Raw genomic sequence first — 17993 nt, forward strand, 5'->3', positions numbered from 1 at the left:
GAACAATCTTTTTACCTATTAGGGGTATTTTAGTCATTTCACCCTACAAGGGTGTTTTGGTAAATCTACAAACCAAGGGTATTTCGGTAATTTTGGAAACCAATGGTATTTCTATAATTTTTAAAAGTCAAGGGTATTTCTATAATTTTGTAAATTAGGGGTATTTCTATAATTTTGTAAATCAGGGGTATTTCTATAATTTTCCAAATTAAGGGTATTTCGTAATTTTCCAAATCAGGGGTATTTTGGTAATTTTACAAATCGAAGGTATTTCGGTAATTTTACAAGTTGAAGGTATTTTGGTAATTTTACAAGTTAAGGGTATTTCGATAATTTCACAAATTAGAGGTATTTTGGTAATTTTAGAAACCAGGGGTATTTTGGTAATTTTACAAACTAGGGGTATTTTGTTCATTTTTCTAATCGAGGGTATTTTTGTAATTTTGTAAACCAAGGGTATTCAGTAATTCTACCCTATAGAAGTATTTCAGTAATTCTACCATACAGGGGTATTTCAGTAATACTAGCCTACAGATTTGAGATTCACATAGTCCAATCCAATATTTACTACATAATCATACAATTTATCCACTTGGGCCCATCCCGACCCGAAGCAACCTAAGCCCATAAGAGCACTCATAATGGCCTCAACCATCACGTCAAAGCTCCCACACGTGCGCTCACACGCTCGTGTGGCTGCCATCGCCGTGTAACTGGCATTTCGGCATTCCGGCATTTGCCGTTCTACAACTAGAGTAGTGCGAAATACACACCTGTTTATGAGAACGCGTCGAAGTCCACGATTGCCAACCTTTGCACATCCTGCATTCAGTCTTAATCTCTTTCTCCCCCTCCAACTTATCTGGTTCGCTCTATTTAAAGTCAGCTTCCCGATGTGGGATTACTTTCAACCATTAGGAAAATTCCTTATTTTTTTATGACCACTTCAACCACAGAGTTCCAGTCTAACTCCACCTCCTACACAGCTCAAATAGCAAAATAAATACCCCATTGCGCATCCCAAGACTTGAACCTTAGACCTCACAGTTACACAACACGCCACCTTACCACTACACCATAATGCTCTTTGTGTGTCATATTTTATCCTCAATTAATTATAAGGCATATTTGTCTAACATCCAGATTCCTTTAAAAGAAAAACCAAAATAAATTGCAAGAGGCAAGACTTGAACCTAGGCTCCCTTGCAACCTTAATGACGCCACAACCACTAGACCACATGCTTCCTTATGTCATTTATTTACCACAATAATTTAAAAAGCCTTCATCCAAGCACCCAAGGTTTTATTCACTTAAAACCAAAATTTTTGCTAAAGCCTGGGTTTGAACCCAGGATTTCTAACACTTCTCAGGGCCATAAACACCAAACTAGACATTTAATTGTGTCATTTCGTTGCACAATTAAATGCTTATATACAACCTCCTTACGGACCCACACTCAATGCCAAATACTTTTAGGCCCAAATTCGGGGCGTTACAACTCTACCCCCTTAAAGAAATTTCATCCTCAAAATTTCCAACTATCTGAACAAGCGCTTAGCTCAATCTACACCACTACGCTCCCGCTGCGCACTCTAGTTCCAAACTACACTAATACATTTTTAACTTAATCTCAAAACCTCTCACACCTAACCGAACATCTAACCACAAAAGCAAACAAATATTTACCACAGATGCATACAATTGCTATATTCAAACATCACATCCAACAAAACACACCTGACTTAAAAAGAACTGTGAAATCCCGAACCCGATGCTCCTTAGACATGCATCTGAGACACACTCCTGATTCCTCCAGCATTCACCTGGATGGTGCCTTTTGCAACGCTAGCAAGATGAAAAGTTCAGGCGTGTCTTAACGTGTTTCACAAAACAAGGATTCTACTTCAGAGGATTGTGATTCCTCTTCCTGATGCACTCCAAGCGCCTAGCTTGAAATGTTTCACCATAGGCCTTAACTCTTGGCTCGAACACTTCTTCCAGCACTTCCCTTACCAACTGGGTCAGTCCCTCTATACCAAGCTTCGGGTTATTGTTGCTCGAAGTTGGCTGACTTACCTTGACTACAGTTTCCTGAACCATCTCATGTTCCGAGGAGACGGGCAACTCCTTGCGACCTTGCTTGCCTTCGAAATCCATCATAGTACTATTGCTAACTTAAAAAAAATCTGATTTCCAGAACAAACACTGAATAAATATAAAATCTAACTTTAAGTACAGTCTAACAGAAAACTTACGAATTCTACACCGGAGACTCGGTAACCACGTTTTTAGAAAAATATTCAGAAAAACATTTCAAATACTTCAAATCTTTTCAAACCTTTTTGAAACAATTCTTTCAGAAATCCAATTTTAAAACTCATTCTACAGTCGAGTTTTGCAACTTAGCTCTGATATCACTAAATGTAACACTCCAAACTTGGCCTAGACGTTATGGTTGAACTTGGCGTGTCACATTGAAGTGTCTATCAAAAACCTTATTTTCAATGAAAACCCTTCTTTAAAATAAAAACCTTGAGTAAAATCCCAGCTTATATTTGTTGTTTTCAAAGCGAGGTGTATTTAAAAAAAGCTATTCCTTCTTGTATGATAATAATTACTTTGTAAAATCTCTTTTCAGTTGCAGAAACTTTATTTAAAACACATGATTTATGAAAACTTGTCATTTAAAAATTAAGTTGTGGAAACGTAGTATTTAAAAAAAAGTTATGGTTTAGGAAAAACCGTGATCTACTTCTAACAAATATAAAGCATAAAAATAGTAATAATCCTAATTTGAAATAATAACTAGAGGAAAGGCCTTATTACACCCCAAAATAAAAAAATATAATTTAAAATCAAAATATTAAAAATTACATAAAAGACTAAGTCTAAACTTTTTGCTAGTTAGCCACCTTCGAGTCCCTCCATCCGTCGAACCGCCTACTGAGGATCACCTGAAAAATTTAGAGGGAGGGGGTGAGTTTTCGTGTGTACAACCCTCAATGAGTATAAATCAATCATCAGCCATTTTGGGCCCGAGCCCAATTCAATAATGGTGGCCTTTGGGCCTTAGCTCATATTAGCCTCAGTTGGACCGAAGCCCACATCGCAATAATATCACAATAATATCATACATGCAATGTTGAGCAACCCACCCCAATAGTCCAACCACTGCACACCAACTCCGTCCCCTTGTACACATCAGGTGGGGATAATAAATATCGACTCACCATCCGATACACATCAATGGTAGCCTGGTTGCGGTACTACCTTAATTGCAGCAAGCTGCTAATCAAATATTAGGCTTAATAGCCATCGGTGGATCTACGGTCGTCAAGCAACCATGTGATCCTCGTATACTTCCTACGTTCCATAATTCCCAACCTATATGTATCCTAAACAGAATATCATATGAATGTAGCAGGAATACATGTAACATCCATAAATCTTACATTCAACACATAGGGGTATTTTAGTCATTTTTGTCCTTAGGGGCATTTCGGTAATTTCTCTTTATTATGGGTTTATTATCTATCTCAACTCGTTAACAAGTCCCCATTGGCTAAAGTCAACAGATACTATGTGCCAGGAAAGATTCCAGCGTAGAGGAGGTGAGTCATTAAGAACGCTTAATTACCAACCTCTCCCTAGATCCAATCCTAGACACGCATATACCCATTGCCACACTTTACCCCTATGACTTACCCACAGTCATTATTAATTAATTAATTAAGTTTTATGTCTGTTTAAGCAGTTATCGAATACTAGTCCCAAAACATTTTACAGAGCCCAAACAAGTCTACGTACATGCATATGGTCCACTAGGCCCAATCTCATTCATATGGCCCAATAGGCCCAAATCACATTCATATGGCCCATCCAGCCCGAATCAATTCCAAGCCATGTAACCAACATGACTGGTTCATCACTTATTATCAAATCAACAAATTCGCTTCTTTTGGACCCACAGCCCGTTGGGCCCATTCAGCCCATTCCGGCCCAGATGGCCTAAGTACGGCCTAGATCCATGAGATTGCTTATGGGGCCTCAGTCAACGTATCGATTTCCCCCTTATGAGTGCTCACGAGTTGTAAGACTATCGTAGCCAGACTTTCAGCTTTCAGCATTTCAGCTTTTCGACATTTCGGGATTTGTCGATCTAACATGTGTGCAGTGTATGTGCACACCTTCGGCTTTATATCAAGCTATCATAGGGTAGAAGTACACACCTTATCACCTGGACTACTAAGTATTCACAATCGTCCGAACATATATTCAACATTGTACTCCATTAGTCAATCCCATTAATTCAAAATAAATCCACTACTTACCGAAGAACAACCTATACTTGCCTTGACTATATTGATCGGCCGCGATCTACCTACGTAACTCAAAATCTGACGTAGTCCCCCTTCCGTATCTAGGCAAAAAGTCCCTAACGGCTGACACCTTACGTCGCTTAAACTGGGAGCCTCTATCCCAACCTCTCTGCTAGAACCCCTTTTTTCCATCAACTACTACTTAGCTAGCGATCACACTCTTGAATGAGAAGGAGAAAGAGAAATAAATGTTGAAACCATAGGTTAACGAAAGTAATGGTATTGGAAAGGATAAAGAAAAATTGGGTTTGAAGAGTGTAGAAACAAAAGAGCTTAGAAATATTTAGCAAAAGCCGAAGAAGATCTAATTCACTTACCGATCATGAGATCGCTTACTAACAAGAAATCAATCCCCAAAGTGTATGAATCGACTCTTAAATGAAAAAAAAGTAACCGTCTAAGTTAAAGAGGGAAGAGGTTGATTTGATTAAAATAGGGAAGAAAAGATCAAGAGTTTGGATTAAAAAAAAGAGGAGATGAAGGGTTTGAGATTACTCAAGTATTTGCAAAAAAAAAAAAGAGTCAATAGGTTGGAAGAAATTTCCCCCAAGAATATGCGACTGAGGCACACAAAAAAAACAAATACCCTAACTTGACCATACGACACACGTATATATACTAAAAAAAATACAAACCTACACTCCCCAATCGACTTAAACTCGTCAAGTTAAATTCCCTTCAATATCTCCAATTTTATCACCATCATATCCACACTTAATCCTTATGCTTACCTCCATCGTAACCTTGATTTAAGCCAAAAATTGCATTCAAATTGCTTCCACTGAATGGCAATCCATCCTTGCATTGCACAGTAAAAATTGAATTTCCTTTTGCGCAAAAAACCATTCGAACTCCAGCTGTAATGCCCCAAAAATCTCAAAACCCAAAAATCCTAAAATCTTAAACTTTCTTTGTTTTGATTTTGATAAAAGTTGTGTTTAATATTCTTATCCAAGCGATAATTTTAGTAGGTCTTAGTTAAGGTTTGAGTTTGAACCTAGGAATAAATGAAATTATAGTTTAGATATTAAAAGAATCAGGGTTGGCAAGTAGTTGGGCTTTTAAAAAAAGTTAGGGGAAATAGTATCAAAAACAGCCTTGTAGAAGAGTGGCTAAGTGATGCCACTTAGAGAGTAGAGAGGTGGCGTTAATAGCTAGCAAGGAGGTCCAAGGTTTGAATCCTAGCTTAGTGTTTTTAGAAGTTTAATTTTTGCTTTCTAGAAGGATGGGAGTGGCGTGAAAGTGGACTCCAAGGGAAGTGTTCAGGAGAGAAAATTAAGGAAATGATCAATGGATTATCAGGGAGAAAAATGAGGAGATCAGAAAGGAGAAGTGATGGAGCCGAATGGGGAATTGGGCATGGGAAATTTTGACTATAAGGCTTATAAATAGGTGCCGAATGCTAGGATATGAAGCTAATGCCAAATTTCCTTCACCCTGTTACCAGAAACTCTTTTCTCTAAAAGCTAAATACCCTATACTTTCTTTTCTTTTTCTTCTTCCTTGTATCAAATTATATTCTTCCTCTACCTCATTGCTGACTTTTCTTTCTTTTTCCTTGGAGCCGGATAACCCTCTTTTGCCATACAAAATCATAAAGGGCCAAACCTCTTTGGCCGAATACCCTTGGTGCAGTCACTACTCCTTCTACTTTAGTCAAATCTCGTGTAAGTGTTACTCTTCCAATCAATTTTTTTTGCTAAGTATCAAATATTTCCCTCACTCTTTCTAATCAACTATGGTAGGGAATTAGCATAGGATCTCAAGCCTTAGCTCGTTGCCGAATTGCTCCTTAGGTGTTGTGGTACTGGTAAGTATTCCTCTCCCATTGGCTAAGGTGGCCGAATGTTCATAGTTAAGGTAAGGGGACTTTTGTTGTATACGAGTCATCTATTATTCTGGTTTTAATGAGTAAGATTAATGCAGATCTAGGGAGTACGTGATTAAGGAAAGCTATTAAGGATTGGTGTTCAAGGTAGGGTTAAGGTGAGGTTCAGTTTTTGGGTAGAATATGGATTAAACCTACGATTAATGGAAGGGTGATATCATTGTAGGTTGGTGACTAAGGGAATCGTGGCACACTTGCTTACCAGGTGTGTACATACACTGCACACACTATGAATCAGCAAAAGCCGAAATGCCGAAATGCTGAAAAGCTAAAATACTAAAAAGCTGAAAGTTTAGCTACGATAGTCTTGCGAGTGCACGAACACTCTTAAGGGAGAGACCAATAGGTTTCTTGAGACCTACAGGCAATTCTGTGGACTTCGGTTGTGCTTTGTCCATACAGGCCAGAATGGGCTAAATGGGCTTGATGGGCCCATAATACTCAAAAATTGAATATTGATGCTATGTGATAGGAATTTGTATGTGAGCATGAATATGAATGTGACGAGGCCTAACGGGCCACATAAATGTGATTTAGGCTTAATGGGCCATGTATAGGTGATTTGGGCCTAATAGGCCATATATGCATTTCTAGAATTTAGGCATGAGAATTTGGTTGGGTGTTGTACTGGGTTTTGGGCCTAGTATATGATAACTACATAAGACTTAATTAATATATTGTGACTGTGGACGAGTCAAAGGGTTAAGGTGTGGCAACGGGTATATGCATGTCTAGGACTAGAGCTAGGGAGAGCTTGGTACTCAAGCGGTCTTAATAACCCACCTCCTCTTCTCTGGAATCCTACTTGGTGCATAGTATTCGTTCATCTTAGCTCACGGGCTTGTTAATGGGTCAAGGTAAGTGAAAACCATAATTAAATGAAAATTATCGAAATGCCCCTAAGGGTGAAAATGACCAAAATACCCCTAGGTGTTGAATGTAAGTTTTATGGATGTGACATGCATACATATGATATTCTGCTTAGGTTGCATATGGGGTGGGAACTTTGGAATGGAGGAAGTATATGAGGATCACATGGTTGCCTGATAATCGTGGATCCACCGACAGCTTTTAAAGCCCAATATGTAAATGAAGGTAGTTTTGCAACTGGGCTACCATTGGTGTGTGGGCTGGGTGGGTCGATATTTATATCCCCACGTGGTCTGACGGGAGACGGAGCTGGTGTTTAGCGGATGGATAATTTGGATGGGATTGCATTGCATGTTTGATGATTTCTCTTTGAATGCTTGTTTTTCTTCGAGGGTTGTACACACTGAGTTTGCGAAAACTCACCCCCTCTTTTATTTTATTTTCAGGTGATGCTCAGCAGAAGGTTCGATGTTTGGAGGGACTCTAGGTGGCTGGCTAGTGAGATAATTAAGACTTGGTTTTTTTAAGCATTTAAGTTTTTATTTCTTTTTAAGTGTGTTCAGATCAGATTGTACTAAGGTTTTCATTATGTTATTATTACTCAAATTATTATTATTATTTTCATTGTAATTACGAGAAGTTGAATTTTTTAAATTATAGTATGTTTTCCTACATTTCCGCAACTAAATTTTTGAGTGACATGTTTTCATCAAATCTTATGTTTCAAACAAGTGATAGAAAGGTGTTTATTTTTTAAAGATGTTTTTCTATTTTAAGAAGGGTTTTTAATGAAAACACGATTTTCGCTAAAGCACTTCAATGTGACACACCAGATTGGGCCATAGCGTCTGGGCCGGGTTTGGGGTGTCACATTTAGTAGTATCAGAGCCTAGGTTGGAAAACTCAGGCTGTGAAGGGGGCCTTATTACTATTTGGTTTCTTTTTCTGTTTTAAAAATATTTTGGATCACACTGTTATGGAAAAATGGAAATCTTGCTGAGCGGCACACCTAGTCTCCGACGTCGAACCAACTAAGTACTTTTATTTAATTTTGTTTAAATTGTTATACAGTAGATAGTTAGAGGGCTACTTTAGATGATTGTTAGAATGGAACTAAAACCCATAGGAACTTGAAACTGTAGAGAATTTTCGAAAAAAAATCTTCCCTTTAAGTACTTCTATAAATCATCTGGTTATTTATTGAAACTAACTAAGACTTCATAAAATTTCTAGTCCAGGTAATACACGAATCAACGATGAGTGCTAGAAGAGGTGCAAGGGGCCATGGTCGAGGCCGCGGAAGTTTTAGGGCTGAATCATCAGCATCGGGCCATGTGCCCAATGTTGGAGTAGAAGAGGTTCTGGCCTCACTTGTGGTGAGAATGGACTGTATGATCGGGCCACGGGAGAAGATGCATTGTCACAGGCAATGCTGAGAATTTTGGAAAGGGTCGCTGGGCCCAATAGTGGTAGCGAAAATTGGGGGTCCATTCCGGAGCGACTTCGTTCGAATGGGGCTGAGATCTTTAAAGGCGTGGCTAGCGCCGCTCCTAATGTGACAGAGTAATGGTTTGAGGCTACTGAAAGGATAATGGAGGACCTAGACTGCTCACCTGAGAAAAAGTTGAAAGGAGCAGTGTCACTGCTTAGGGAAGAAGCCTACCAGTGGTGGCTGACGGTGAAAGAGGGCACCCAACCGTAGCGGGTCACTTGGAAGTTTTTCAAAGCTACATTCCAAGGGAAGTATGTGAGTGCAAGCTATATGGATGCTAGAAGGAAGGAGTTCCTGAATTTGACCCAAGGGAACAAATCGGTGGCGGAGTATAAGGCGGAGTTTTTATGCCTTAGTAGGAATGTTAGAGTAATGGTGGCAACGGAGTATGAACGTTGAGGTTTGAGGATGGAATTAAAGATAGCCTTAGGGTACTGATAGCTCCACAAAGGAAGAGAGTTTTCTCAGAGTTGGTGGAGAAGGCAATGATAGCGAAGGAGGTAAAGCGCACTGAGCGCTTAAATTGGGAGAAAGAAAGGGGTAGGAATAAGAAGGAGGCTGAGACTCCTGGTGTAGGATAGATGCCTAGGGCTAGGGCCAGAGTTAAATGGCATAGTAAAGTAGGGCCCCTACTGTTAACCTAGGGGTGCCACTGTAACACCCCAAACCCGGCCCAGACGTTATGGCCAGATCTGACGTGTCACATGGACTTACGACTTAGTATGCATTCGCTGGTTTAAGTGATTTGGGTGGTCTTTGTAAAAACAGCGGTTGAATGAAAAGTCGGTTTATCAATCTTTAGGCTATCCATTTGTTGTGCTTGTTGAGTCTTGGAAACGTTCATTAATTTTTAAAACCCACACAGCCTAATAGTAGTAGTTCCGACATAGTATAAATATAATCAGAAAATAAAACCATAACGGAAAAAGAAATTTAAATAGTGGCCTTATTACAACTTAAAACCAAAAATTAAATCAGAATATAAAAATAATAAAAATAATCTGACTTAGAAAAACCAACTTTGCAGATGATATGGCCACTCCGAATCCCTCACAGCTCCAAGACCACTATGGTTGGGGATTTCCTGCAGAGATGAAAATAAAGGGTGAGTTCGGTAAACTCAGTGTGTAACATAACCCAACCATAGCCCAAAACAGATCAAACCTCAGAGTCACACTTATCTGGGCCTTGGCCCAGTACAGAAATCAGAATGAAACCCATAGGCCCATAGCAGATACAGAACAAATATATCATGAATGCAGAAATCCCAACCCAGAGCCATCCATAACGCCCTCGTACCAGCCTTACACCATGTGGGGAGACTACTCGACATTGTACATACCTAAATCACCCTCTCAGATTGACCATTGGTCTGAGGATGGAGCACAGTACTCAAGTCCAATCTCGAACCTAGATCCTCATGCAACTTTTTCTAGAACCGAGATGTGAAGTGAGGATCCCTATTAAAAATGATCGACACAGGTACCACAAGTAATCTTCCAATCTCTAAAATGTAGAGCTTCACTAGCTTCTGCAGAGAATAGTCTGTCTAAACTGGAATGAAGTGAGTAGACTTGGTTAATCGATTCACGATGACCCAAATAGAATCCTTCTTAGTGGGTGTCAAAGGCAACCTACTAATGAAGTCTATCGTCACAAGGGGAATCTTAACTAGCTGCAACAAACCTAAAGGCAACTGATGCTCAGCCTTAACTTCCTAACACATCAAACATCGAACAACAAAACAAGTAACCTCACGCTTCAAACCCAGCCACAGTACAGTTCAGAAAGAGTCTCGATACATCTTGTTATCACCAGGATGCATAGCATAAGGGCTATTATGCGCCTCCCTCAGAATCGACAGTCTCAAATTCAAATCATTTGGCACACAAATCTGACCTCGAAAACATAGCACACCATCATTATTCAACCCAAAATTAGAAGTAGTGCCACTCTCAATCTGACAAAATCTAACTGTTTAACTCGAATTTGATCAAACCAAGTCACTTGACTTGCAATTCGGCTAATAGACTCCCATCATCAAACAGACTAAGGTAATCAAACATCACCCTCTGATCAGTCATCACTTTAAGACTAAGAGTATCAACCACCACATTAGCCTTACCAGGATGATACTCTATCGTGCAATCATAATCTTTAAGCAACTCAATCCATCGCTGCTGCCTAAGGTTTAACTCCTTCTGAGTGAGGAGATACCTGGGACTCTTGTGATTGGTATAGATGATACACCTCTCACCATATAGATAATTCCTCTAGATTTTCAATGCAAAGACTACTACAGCCAACTCAAGATCGTCCATCAGATAGTTCTACTCATGTGTCTTAAGCTGACAGGACGCATAAGCCACATCCTTACCATCCTACATCAAAATGCACCCCAAATTGATGTGTGATGCATCACTATACAACACAAACTACTTATTCAGATTCAGGCAATATCAAAACAAGAGCCTAAGTCAAAATAAACTTGAGCTTCTCAAAGCTCAATTGTTGTGCATCAGTCTAGACAAACGAAACACCCTTACACAGAAGCTTAGTCGATGGAGCAGCAATTAGAGAGAATCCCTCAACAAACCGATGATAATAACCCGTCAAACCTAGAAAACTACGAATCTTAGATACATTCCTAGGCTATTTCCAATCCAATACAACCTCAATCTTTCGAGGATCTACTCAGATCCCGTCAGCAGAAACTACATGCCCTAAGAAGGTTACCTCTTGCAAACAAAACTCGTACTTGCTAAACTTAGCGTAGAGCTGCTTTTCTCGAAGAATCTGGAGCACAACTTTAAGATGCTCATCTTGCTCATCCTCGGTCTTAGAGTAATCCAAAAATGTCGTCGATGAAGACCACGATGAACTGATCTAGATAAGGCTGGAACACTTGGTCCATCAGATCCATAAATGCAGACAGAGCATCCATCAGACCAAAAGGCATAACTAGGAACTCATAATGTTCATATCTAGTCCTAAATGCAGTCTTATGAACATCAGCTTCCTTAATTGTCAACTGATGATACCTAGATCGAAGATCAATCTTAGAGAACACTGAAGCTCCTTGAAACTGATCAAACAAGTCGTCGATCCTTGAAAGTGGATACTTATTCTTCATGGTCAACTTATTCAGTTGCTGATAATCGATACACATCCTCAAGGTCCCATCCTTCTTCTTAATGAACAAAACTGGTGCCCCCACGAAAACACACTCGGATTGATGAAACCACGGTCTAGAACTCTTGTAGTTGAGCTTTAAGTTCTGTAAGCTCCTTCGGTGCAATACGGTAGGGGGCGACGGACACCGGAGCTGTACCCGAAAAAAGATCAATCCCAAACTCAACCTCTCGATTCAGAGGTAAACCCAGTAGCTCCTTAGGAAACACATCCGAAAAATCCCTTACAGTTCTGATATTCCCTACAGAAGAGTCCCCAAAACCAGAAACACTGACGTAAGCCAAGTACGCCTCACAATCTTTCGAACCAATTTCTCAGCCACAATAGTGGAGATCGCATTATACAAGTAATCTCGATGCTCGCTAATCACCACCACCTCCTTATCCTCCTTAGTCCTTAAAACGACCCTCTTAGTCGTGCAGTCCAAACTAACCCAGTACTTGACCAACTAATCCATGCCCAGAATTAAGTCAAACTCCCCAAAAGAAAGCTCTATCAGATCTACTAGAAATACAATCCCTTGCACCTCTAACGAAACATCCCTATAGAGTTTATTAACTCGAACCAGTGATCTCACTAGAAGTGCTCTCAACAGAAACCCTAAAGTTTTTAGATACTGTGCTAGCTACATAGGAGTGAGTAGAACCTATTTCTATCAAAGCAATATATGCTACCTCAGAATTTAAGAACGTACCGGTGATAACATATGGAGCATCTCTATCCACTCGGTGTTGAGTAGCATAAAAAAGCCCAGCTTGCCTCACCTCTGTCAGACCAGCACCTCTGCCTAGTGCTCTCTATCCACGGCCCAAACCATTACCACCCCTAGCCGCTTCACGGCCCTAGGTGGCTGCATAACTACTCTCTGATGCTGCACAGAACCCGAAATTGAAGCTTGCATCAGATCTAACCGATGTGGACAATCCCTAATACGGTGTTCAAAAGAACCACACCTGAAACAAGCCCTATCCTCCTACAACACTCTTTTGGATGATGCCTACCATAATCATTGCATGGCTGTAACCCAATAGAAGCAACAGGGGCCCCACTCTAACTGGCCCATCAGATATGACCTTTTTCTTTGGCCTCTGCATAGAACTTGAGGGCTTCGAATCTCTCTTGTTCTTACCCCTCTTTCTGTCTCTGTTTTGGCACTCCACGCGCTTAACATCCTTAATAATCTTTGCCTTCTCTACCAATATCGCAAACTAACACTCCCTCTGTGGAGCAATCAGTACTCTCAAACTGTCCCTCAGACAGTCCTCAAAATGGCACACCTCTCGTACTCTGATGCCACCATGCTTTGAGCGTAGCAGCTCAACCTCAGAAACTCAGCTGCTGACCTATCAACTTGCGTGAGATTCATGAACTCACACCTACGAGCATTCACATAGCTCACTCCCACATACTTGCTCTGGAAAGTGGTCTTAAAAAAGTCTGAGTTCAAACAATCAGGCTGAGTAGCCTCTTCAACAGTTAGCCACCACTGAAAAGCCTTATCACGAAGTAGACAGATCGTACCCTTCAATTTCTGCTCAGGAATGCAGTCTAGATCATTCATAATCCTTTCCATGGCCTCCAACCAATACTCGGCCATATTAAGGGTGACTCCAATGACACTCCTAAACAGCTCAGCTCCATTAGACCACAGTCATTCAATTACCGACCCATGGCCTCGAGCTCCAGTATGGGATCCAGCGACCCTCTTTAAAATCCTCAGTATTGCTTGGGGCAGTAGCCGAGCAGCTCTAAAACCTAGTATCAGTAACTGGAGACACTAGCGTCTCACTCGTACCCATATTTGGGGTACTACCTAGTGATGAAGACATAGCTTGAGCCCCCTACGGCCTTTTCCACGGTCACGAGTACCACTTCCACGAAATCCTTGAGCACTCATTGTCTAATTTGAGTTTTATCTACAGTAAAAATTTTATGCAACAGTTTCATTATTTATTAGCATATATTTCATGCATAATTTATCAGAAGTTCAGGAATATTTTTAGAAGTTTCAGTTTTCTAACTATCTCAATACAGTCTTAGAAAGTACTAACTACAGTATTTTCAGAATAAACTATCTCAATTTCAGAAGTACTTACAGGATCGACACTGGAGACTCAGTGAACCACATACTTTCTCAAATCATTCAGTTTATTTGGAAACCAGTTCTTTTGACACAAAATTTTGGAACCCAAAATTCATAGCCAAGTTTTACAATCTGGCTATGATACCACTAAAAGTAACACCCAAACCCGACCTAAACGTTATGGCCAAATCTAGCGAACTCACATGGAAGGGTTTTGAAAACGGAGCTATCTCCATAAAAACCTTAAGCTTATAAACCCTTAATAGCTTTCATTTATTTCAAAACAAATATTCAATTAGTCAACTTGTCTTAAAACGTATAATTTTAGAGGAAGCTTAGGAAAATCATCGTGTTTAAGGAAAACAATTCACTTTTTAGAAAATCATGTTTTAGGTAAAACCATCATAGTAATAAGCATGTTAAATCCAAAAACACAAAACCAGAGCCAAATAGTTTAAAAGAGTCCAGAGAGTCCTAGAAAATGAAACCTCTCAAATCTCAACGCCAAAACTTAAGTAAAACCATAAAAAAATAAAACAATAATAGCCAGTGGTTACCGTCGAGTCCTCCGTTGCATCGATCCACCTAACTCTATGGATTACTTGTACAGAACAAACATAAAAGGGGTGAGTTTACGTAAACTCATGTGTAACCCAGTAGAATTAGACATGCAGACATACAGATTTGTGTAACCCAACAGAATTAGACATACAAATATACAGATTATCTAACATCAGACAGATACAAATTTGGGCCCGCACTCATTTCAGATGAAAATACAGATTCGAACCTAAGCCCATCTCAGATATAGATACAAATGTGCAGATCATAATTAGAAATCAAAATCCTACCCCCATCCTCTACACACCATCTCCGACCATCCCTACACACCATGTGGGGTTAAAAACCCCCATTCAGTCCTACACACCACATAGTACCGATATGGCAAACAGTAGATATAATGTAGCCATCTGCCAGATAATTGGCACAAATTGCCTTTTAGAACACTTCCTTCAATATACATCATCCCATCCCCAATATTAGATACAAAAATATACAAAGGCACATAAACAGACAAAGATGCTCAGATGCTTACATATAAGCGTATATAGATAACAAATGTGCAGATAATAGTGCAAGTAAACATGCATCAATATCCCAATCAGATCAGAATACCAAACAATTAGATCATATAGTTTAAGGTTTATTTAGCCCTTACTGACCTTATAGTAGGCCCACAGTCATTTGGGACGATCGTGCAAACCTAGGGAAAAACTCAGGTAAATGGGCCGACACACCCAAATTGGCCTGGCCCTTGTGGATCACAAGCTTGGCCCAGAAATCAACACTCCTGTGTGGACTACTCGTGTGGCTCACACGACCATACTCCGAACCACCATATGGCCATGTACTACACACGACCTTGCCTTCATCGACTAAACAGTTGTGTTCTCACACACGGCCTACCTTACAGGTGACCGCACACCCGTGTGGCGTCAAGGTTTTCAGCTTTTGCCAACAACCATTTTTCTACATTTCGGGTACACACCTGGTAGTGTTTTACAGTGAAAGCACTCCTGAGCTTCCCAAAATCTAAAACCAGAATATCCAACATCAATGTAGCAATTGATTTAACAGACTCTGACAATAATGAACTAACAGGAACCTGACTTACCACTGATGAAGAACCTTCGTTAACAGTTGTTAATCCAAAGAAATAAATTTCACTGCTTGAAACCTTCGCCTACACCATCAATTGCAGTAGAAATCAAAATCTTAATCGCTCATTACATAACTACGACAATCAGAAATAGAAAATTTACCGAGCCCGCACAACTGTAATTCACAATGCTAAAAGAAAAGATAAATTAAGGAAACAAAAGGAAAAGGAAGTGGGGAAATTCCAAGGGAATTTTAGTAGAGTGATGGGGGAAACAGAATGTCAGAAGGAGAGGGAATTTCGAAAAAAGAAAAGAAAAATAATATAAATCCAAACATGTTGACAACCCCAAATCCCTTAGGTTTCTCCCCACTAACCCACTAACATCTAACTTCTCAGAATTTACATTCCACCGAAACACTCACACAAAATCGAGCAAAAATATCACCCACGCTTGCACAGGGATTCGAACATAGGACCTCCAACACATAGAATCCTTTACCACTCGAACCAACAGGCTCATTCTGATATAATTTACAAGTAATTAAATATAAACCCACTCAGCAACGATAGGGATTAAATTAGGAAAATATCAAAATTTACCGAAGGTAAGGCTTGAACTTAGGACCTCTCATAGACACCCAGAACACTTAACTACTAGGGCAGATACTCATTTGTGTCAAGTATTCATAGATACAGAAACATAAAACTTGGGGCGTTACATCATAAACACTAAATAATAAAATTTATGAGCTCATTTGTCAGATTTTAGTGATCTCAAACCACTATTTCCAACACCACTAAAAATTGCGTTGTTACAGTTTCTCCATCTTTGTGATACTTTTAAGTATAACGGGGTCATTGATGATGCTATGCATATTTGATTGTTCCCCTTTTCGTTGATTGATAATGCCTTTTCTGTGTTAGACTCGTAGTCACCAATGTCTATCACGACATGGGATGATCTTGTTGGAAAGTTCTTACAAAAGTTCTTCCCTATTAGTAAAGCAGTTCAACTAAGAAGAGAGATTGCTATCTTTAGAGAGATGGAAGGAGAAAGTTTTCATGAGGCATAGGAATGGTTCAAAACACTAATTTAGAAATGCCCGTACCAGGGATTCCCTGAGTGGATGTGATTGTAGGTATTTTACAATGGCTTGGATGTAAATGCAAGATCAGAACTAGACGGAGCTGCAGGAGGAGCACTTATCAACAAGACATATGGGTATGCATACGAAATAATTGAAAATATGGGATTAAACTCTTGTCACTGGCCTATTGGACAATCATATATGGCCAGAAATCCGCTACGGTAAAAGTGGTCTAGGAAGATGACATGTATTAGTAGTTAGTGGATAGACTTAACTGTACCAAATTTTCTAATAAATTATCTATGTGTGGGGAAGAAAAACAACTCTTCCACTGTATCAGTAATCCTATTGAGGATGTCAACTATATAAGCAATAGGGTGGAAATCTTTATTTAAATACCTATAAATCCGGCTAGAGAGATCACTCAAATCTGAGATGGGAAGGAACCTAAGGAGGAGGTAATAGTTCGAATCAAGCCAAAAATACTAATTATTTACAGAAACCTTAGGATAGGGTCAACCTAAGGGGCCATACGAGCTAGAGAGATCACTCAAATTTGAGATGGGGAGGAACCCAAGAAGAGGTAATAGTTCGAATCAAGCCAAACATACTAATTATCAACCTTCTTATTCATAGAAACCTCAGGATAGGGTCAACCCAAGTGACCATACTACATGTGGTGAACGACTGGATAGAATCAAGGGAGGGATGTAGTCAATAAGAACAGATATAAAGGAGGTGCAATTTGAGCCCACCAACTAAAACAGAACATTGACTAAACTTGAGGATCAAATGATCCAATTAATGAGAAAGATGCGTGACATAAAAATTCAAATTGACACCAGTATTCCTAAAAACATAAAAAATAATCCTCAGAAAGAAGGTGATCTACCGTAATTTGCTGTAGTAGATTAAACTAGTTTTTACATTTAAGGATCATAAATACAAGCATTTTCATTATGTTTTAATTTAGTTTCTTTAATTTTATTTACATTCAATACAATGTGCACATCAAGTCATTTATTAACCTTAAATGCCGAATGAGGCCTAAGAGAGAGCTAACATACTTTGTGAGTGTGCAAGACACCATTAGAGAGCATTTCGGGTCAATACTGGACGCTATGTCACAACATAAGGGATCCAATGTCTAAGCATAGAGTGCAGAATAGAGAGTGAGAAACTTCCTTTAATGTCGCGACATAGGTTGACGATTTTGCGACATACCCTTGAAGACGGGTACAAAGGGACATACTGGTTGCTACATCATGATGCAGGTCCTGATTGTAAAGCAAATCAAATTTTATGGGTTTGCTCTATTTATCAAAACCAATCAGGCT

The 17993-nt window shown here is 39.5% G+C and overlaps 1 non-coding gene across 1 annotated transcript; it reads right to left on the reverse strand.

Annotated features, from left to right (window-relative positions):
- Nucleotides 1-16578: 16578 nt before the first annotated feature.
- Nucleotides 16579-16685, reverse strand: LOC121230137 (small nucleolar RNA R71). Its single transcript, XR_005928089.1, has one exon. It is a non-coding gene; the product is annotated as a small nucleolar RNA R71 (small nucleolar RNA).
- Nucleotides 16686-17993: the final 1308 nt, after the last annotated feature.

The sequence above is a fragment of the Gossypium hirsutum genome, chromosome A05 (genome assembly GCF_007990345.1).
Source record: "Gossypium hirsutum isolate 1008001.06 chromosome A05, Gossypium_hirsutum_v2.1, whole genome shotgun sequence".
NCBI lineage: Eukaryota > Viridiplantae > Streptophyta > Magnoliopsida > Malvales > Malvaceae > Gossypium > Gossypium hirsutum.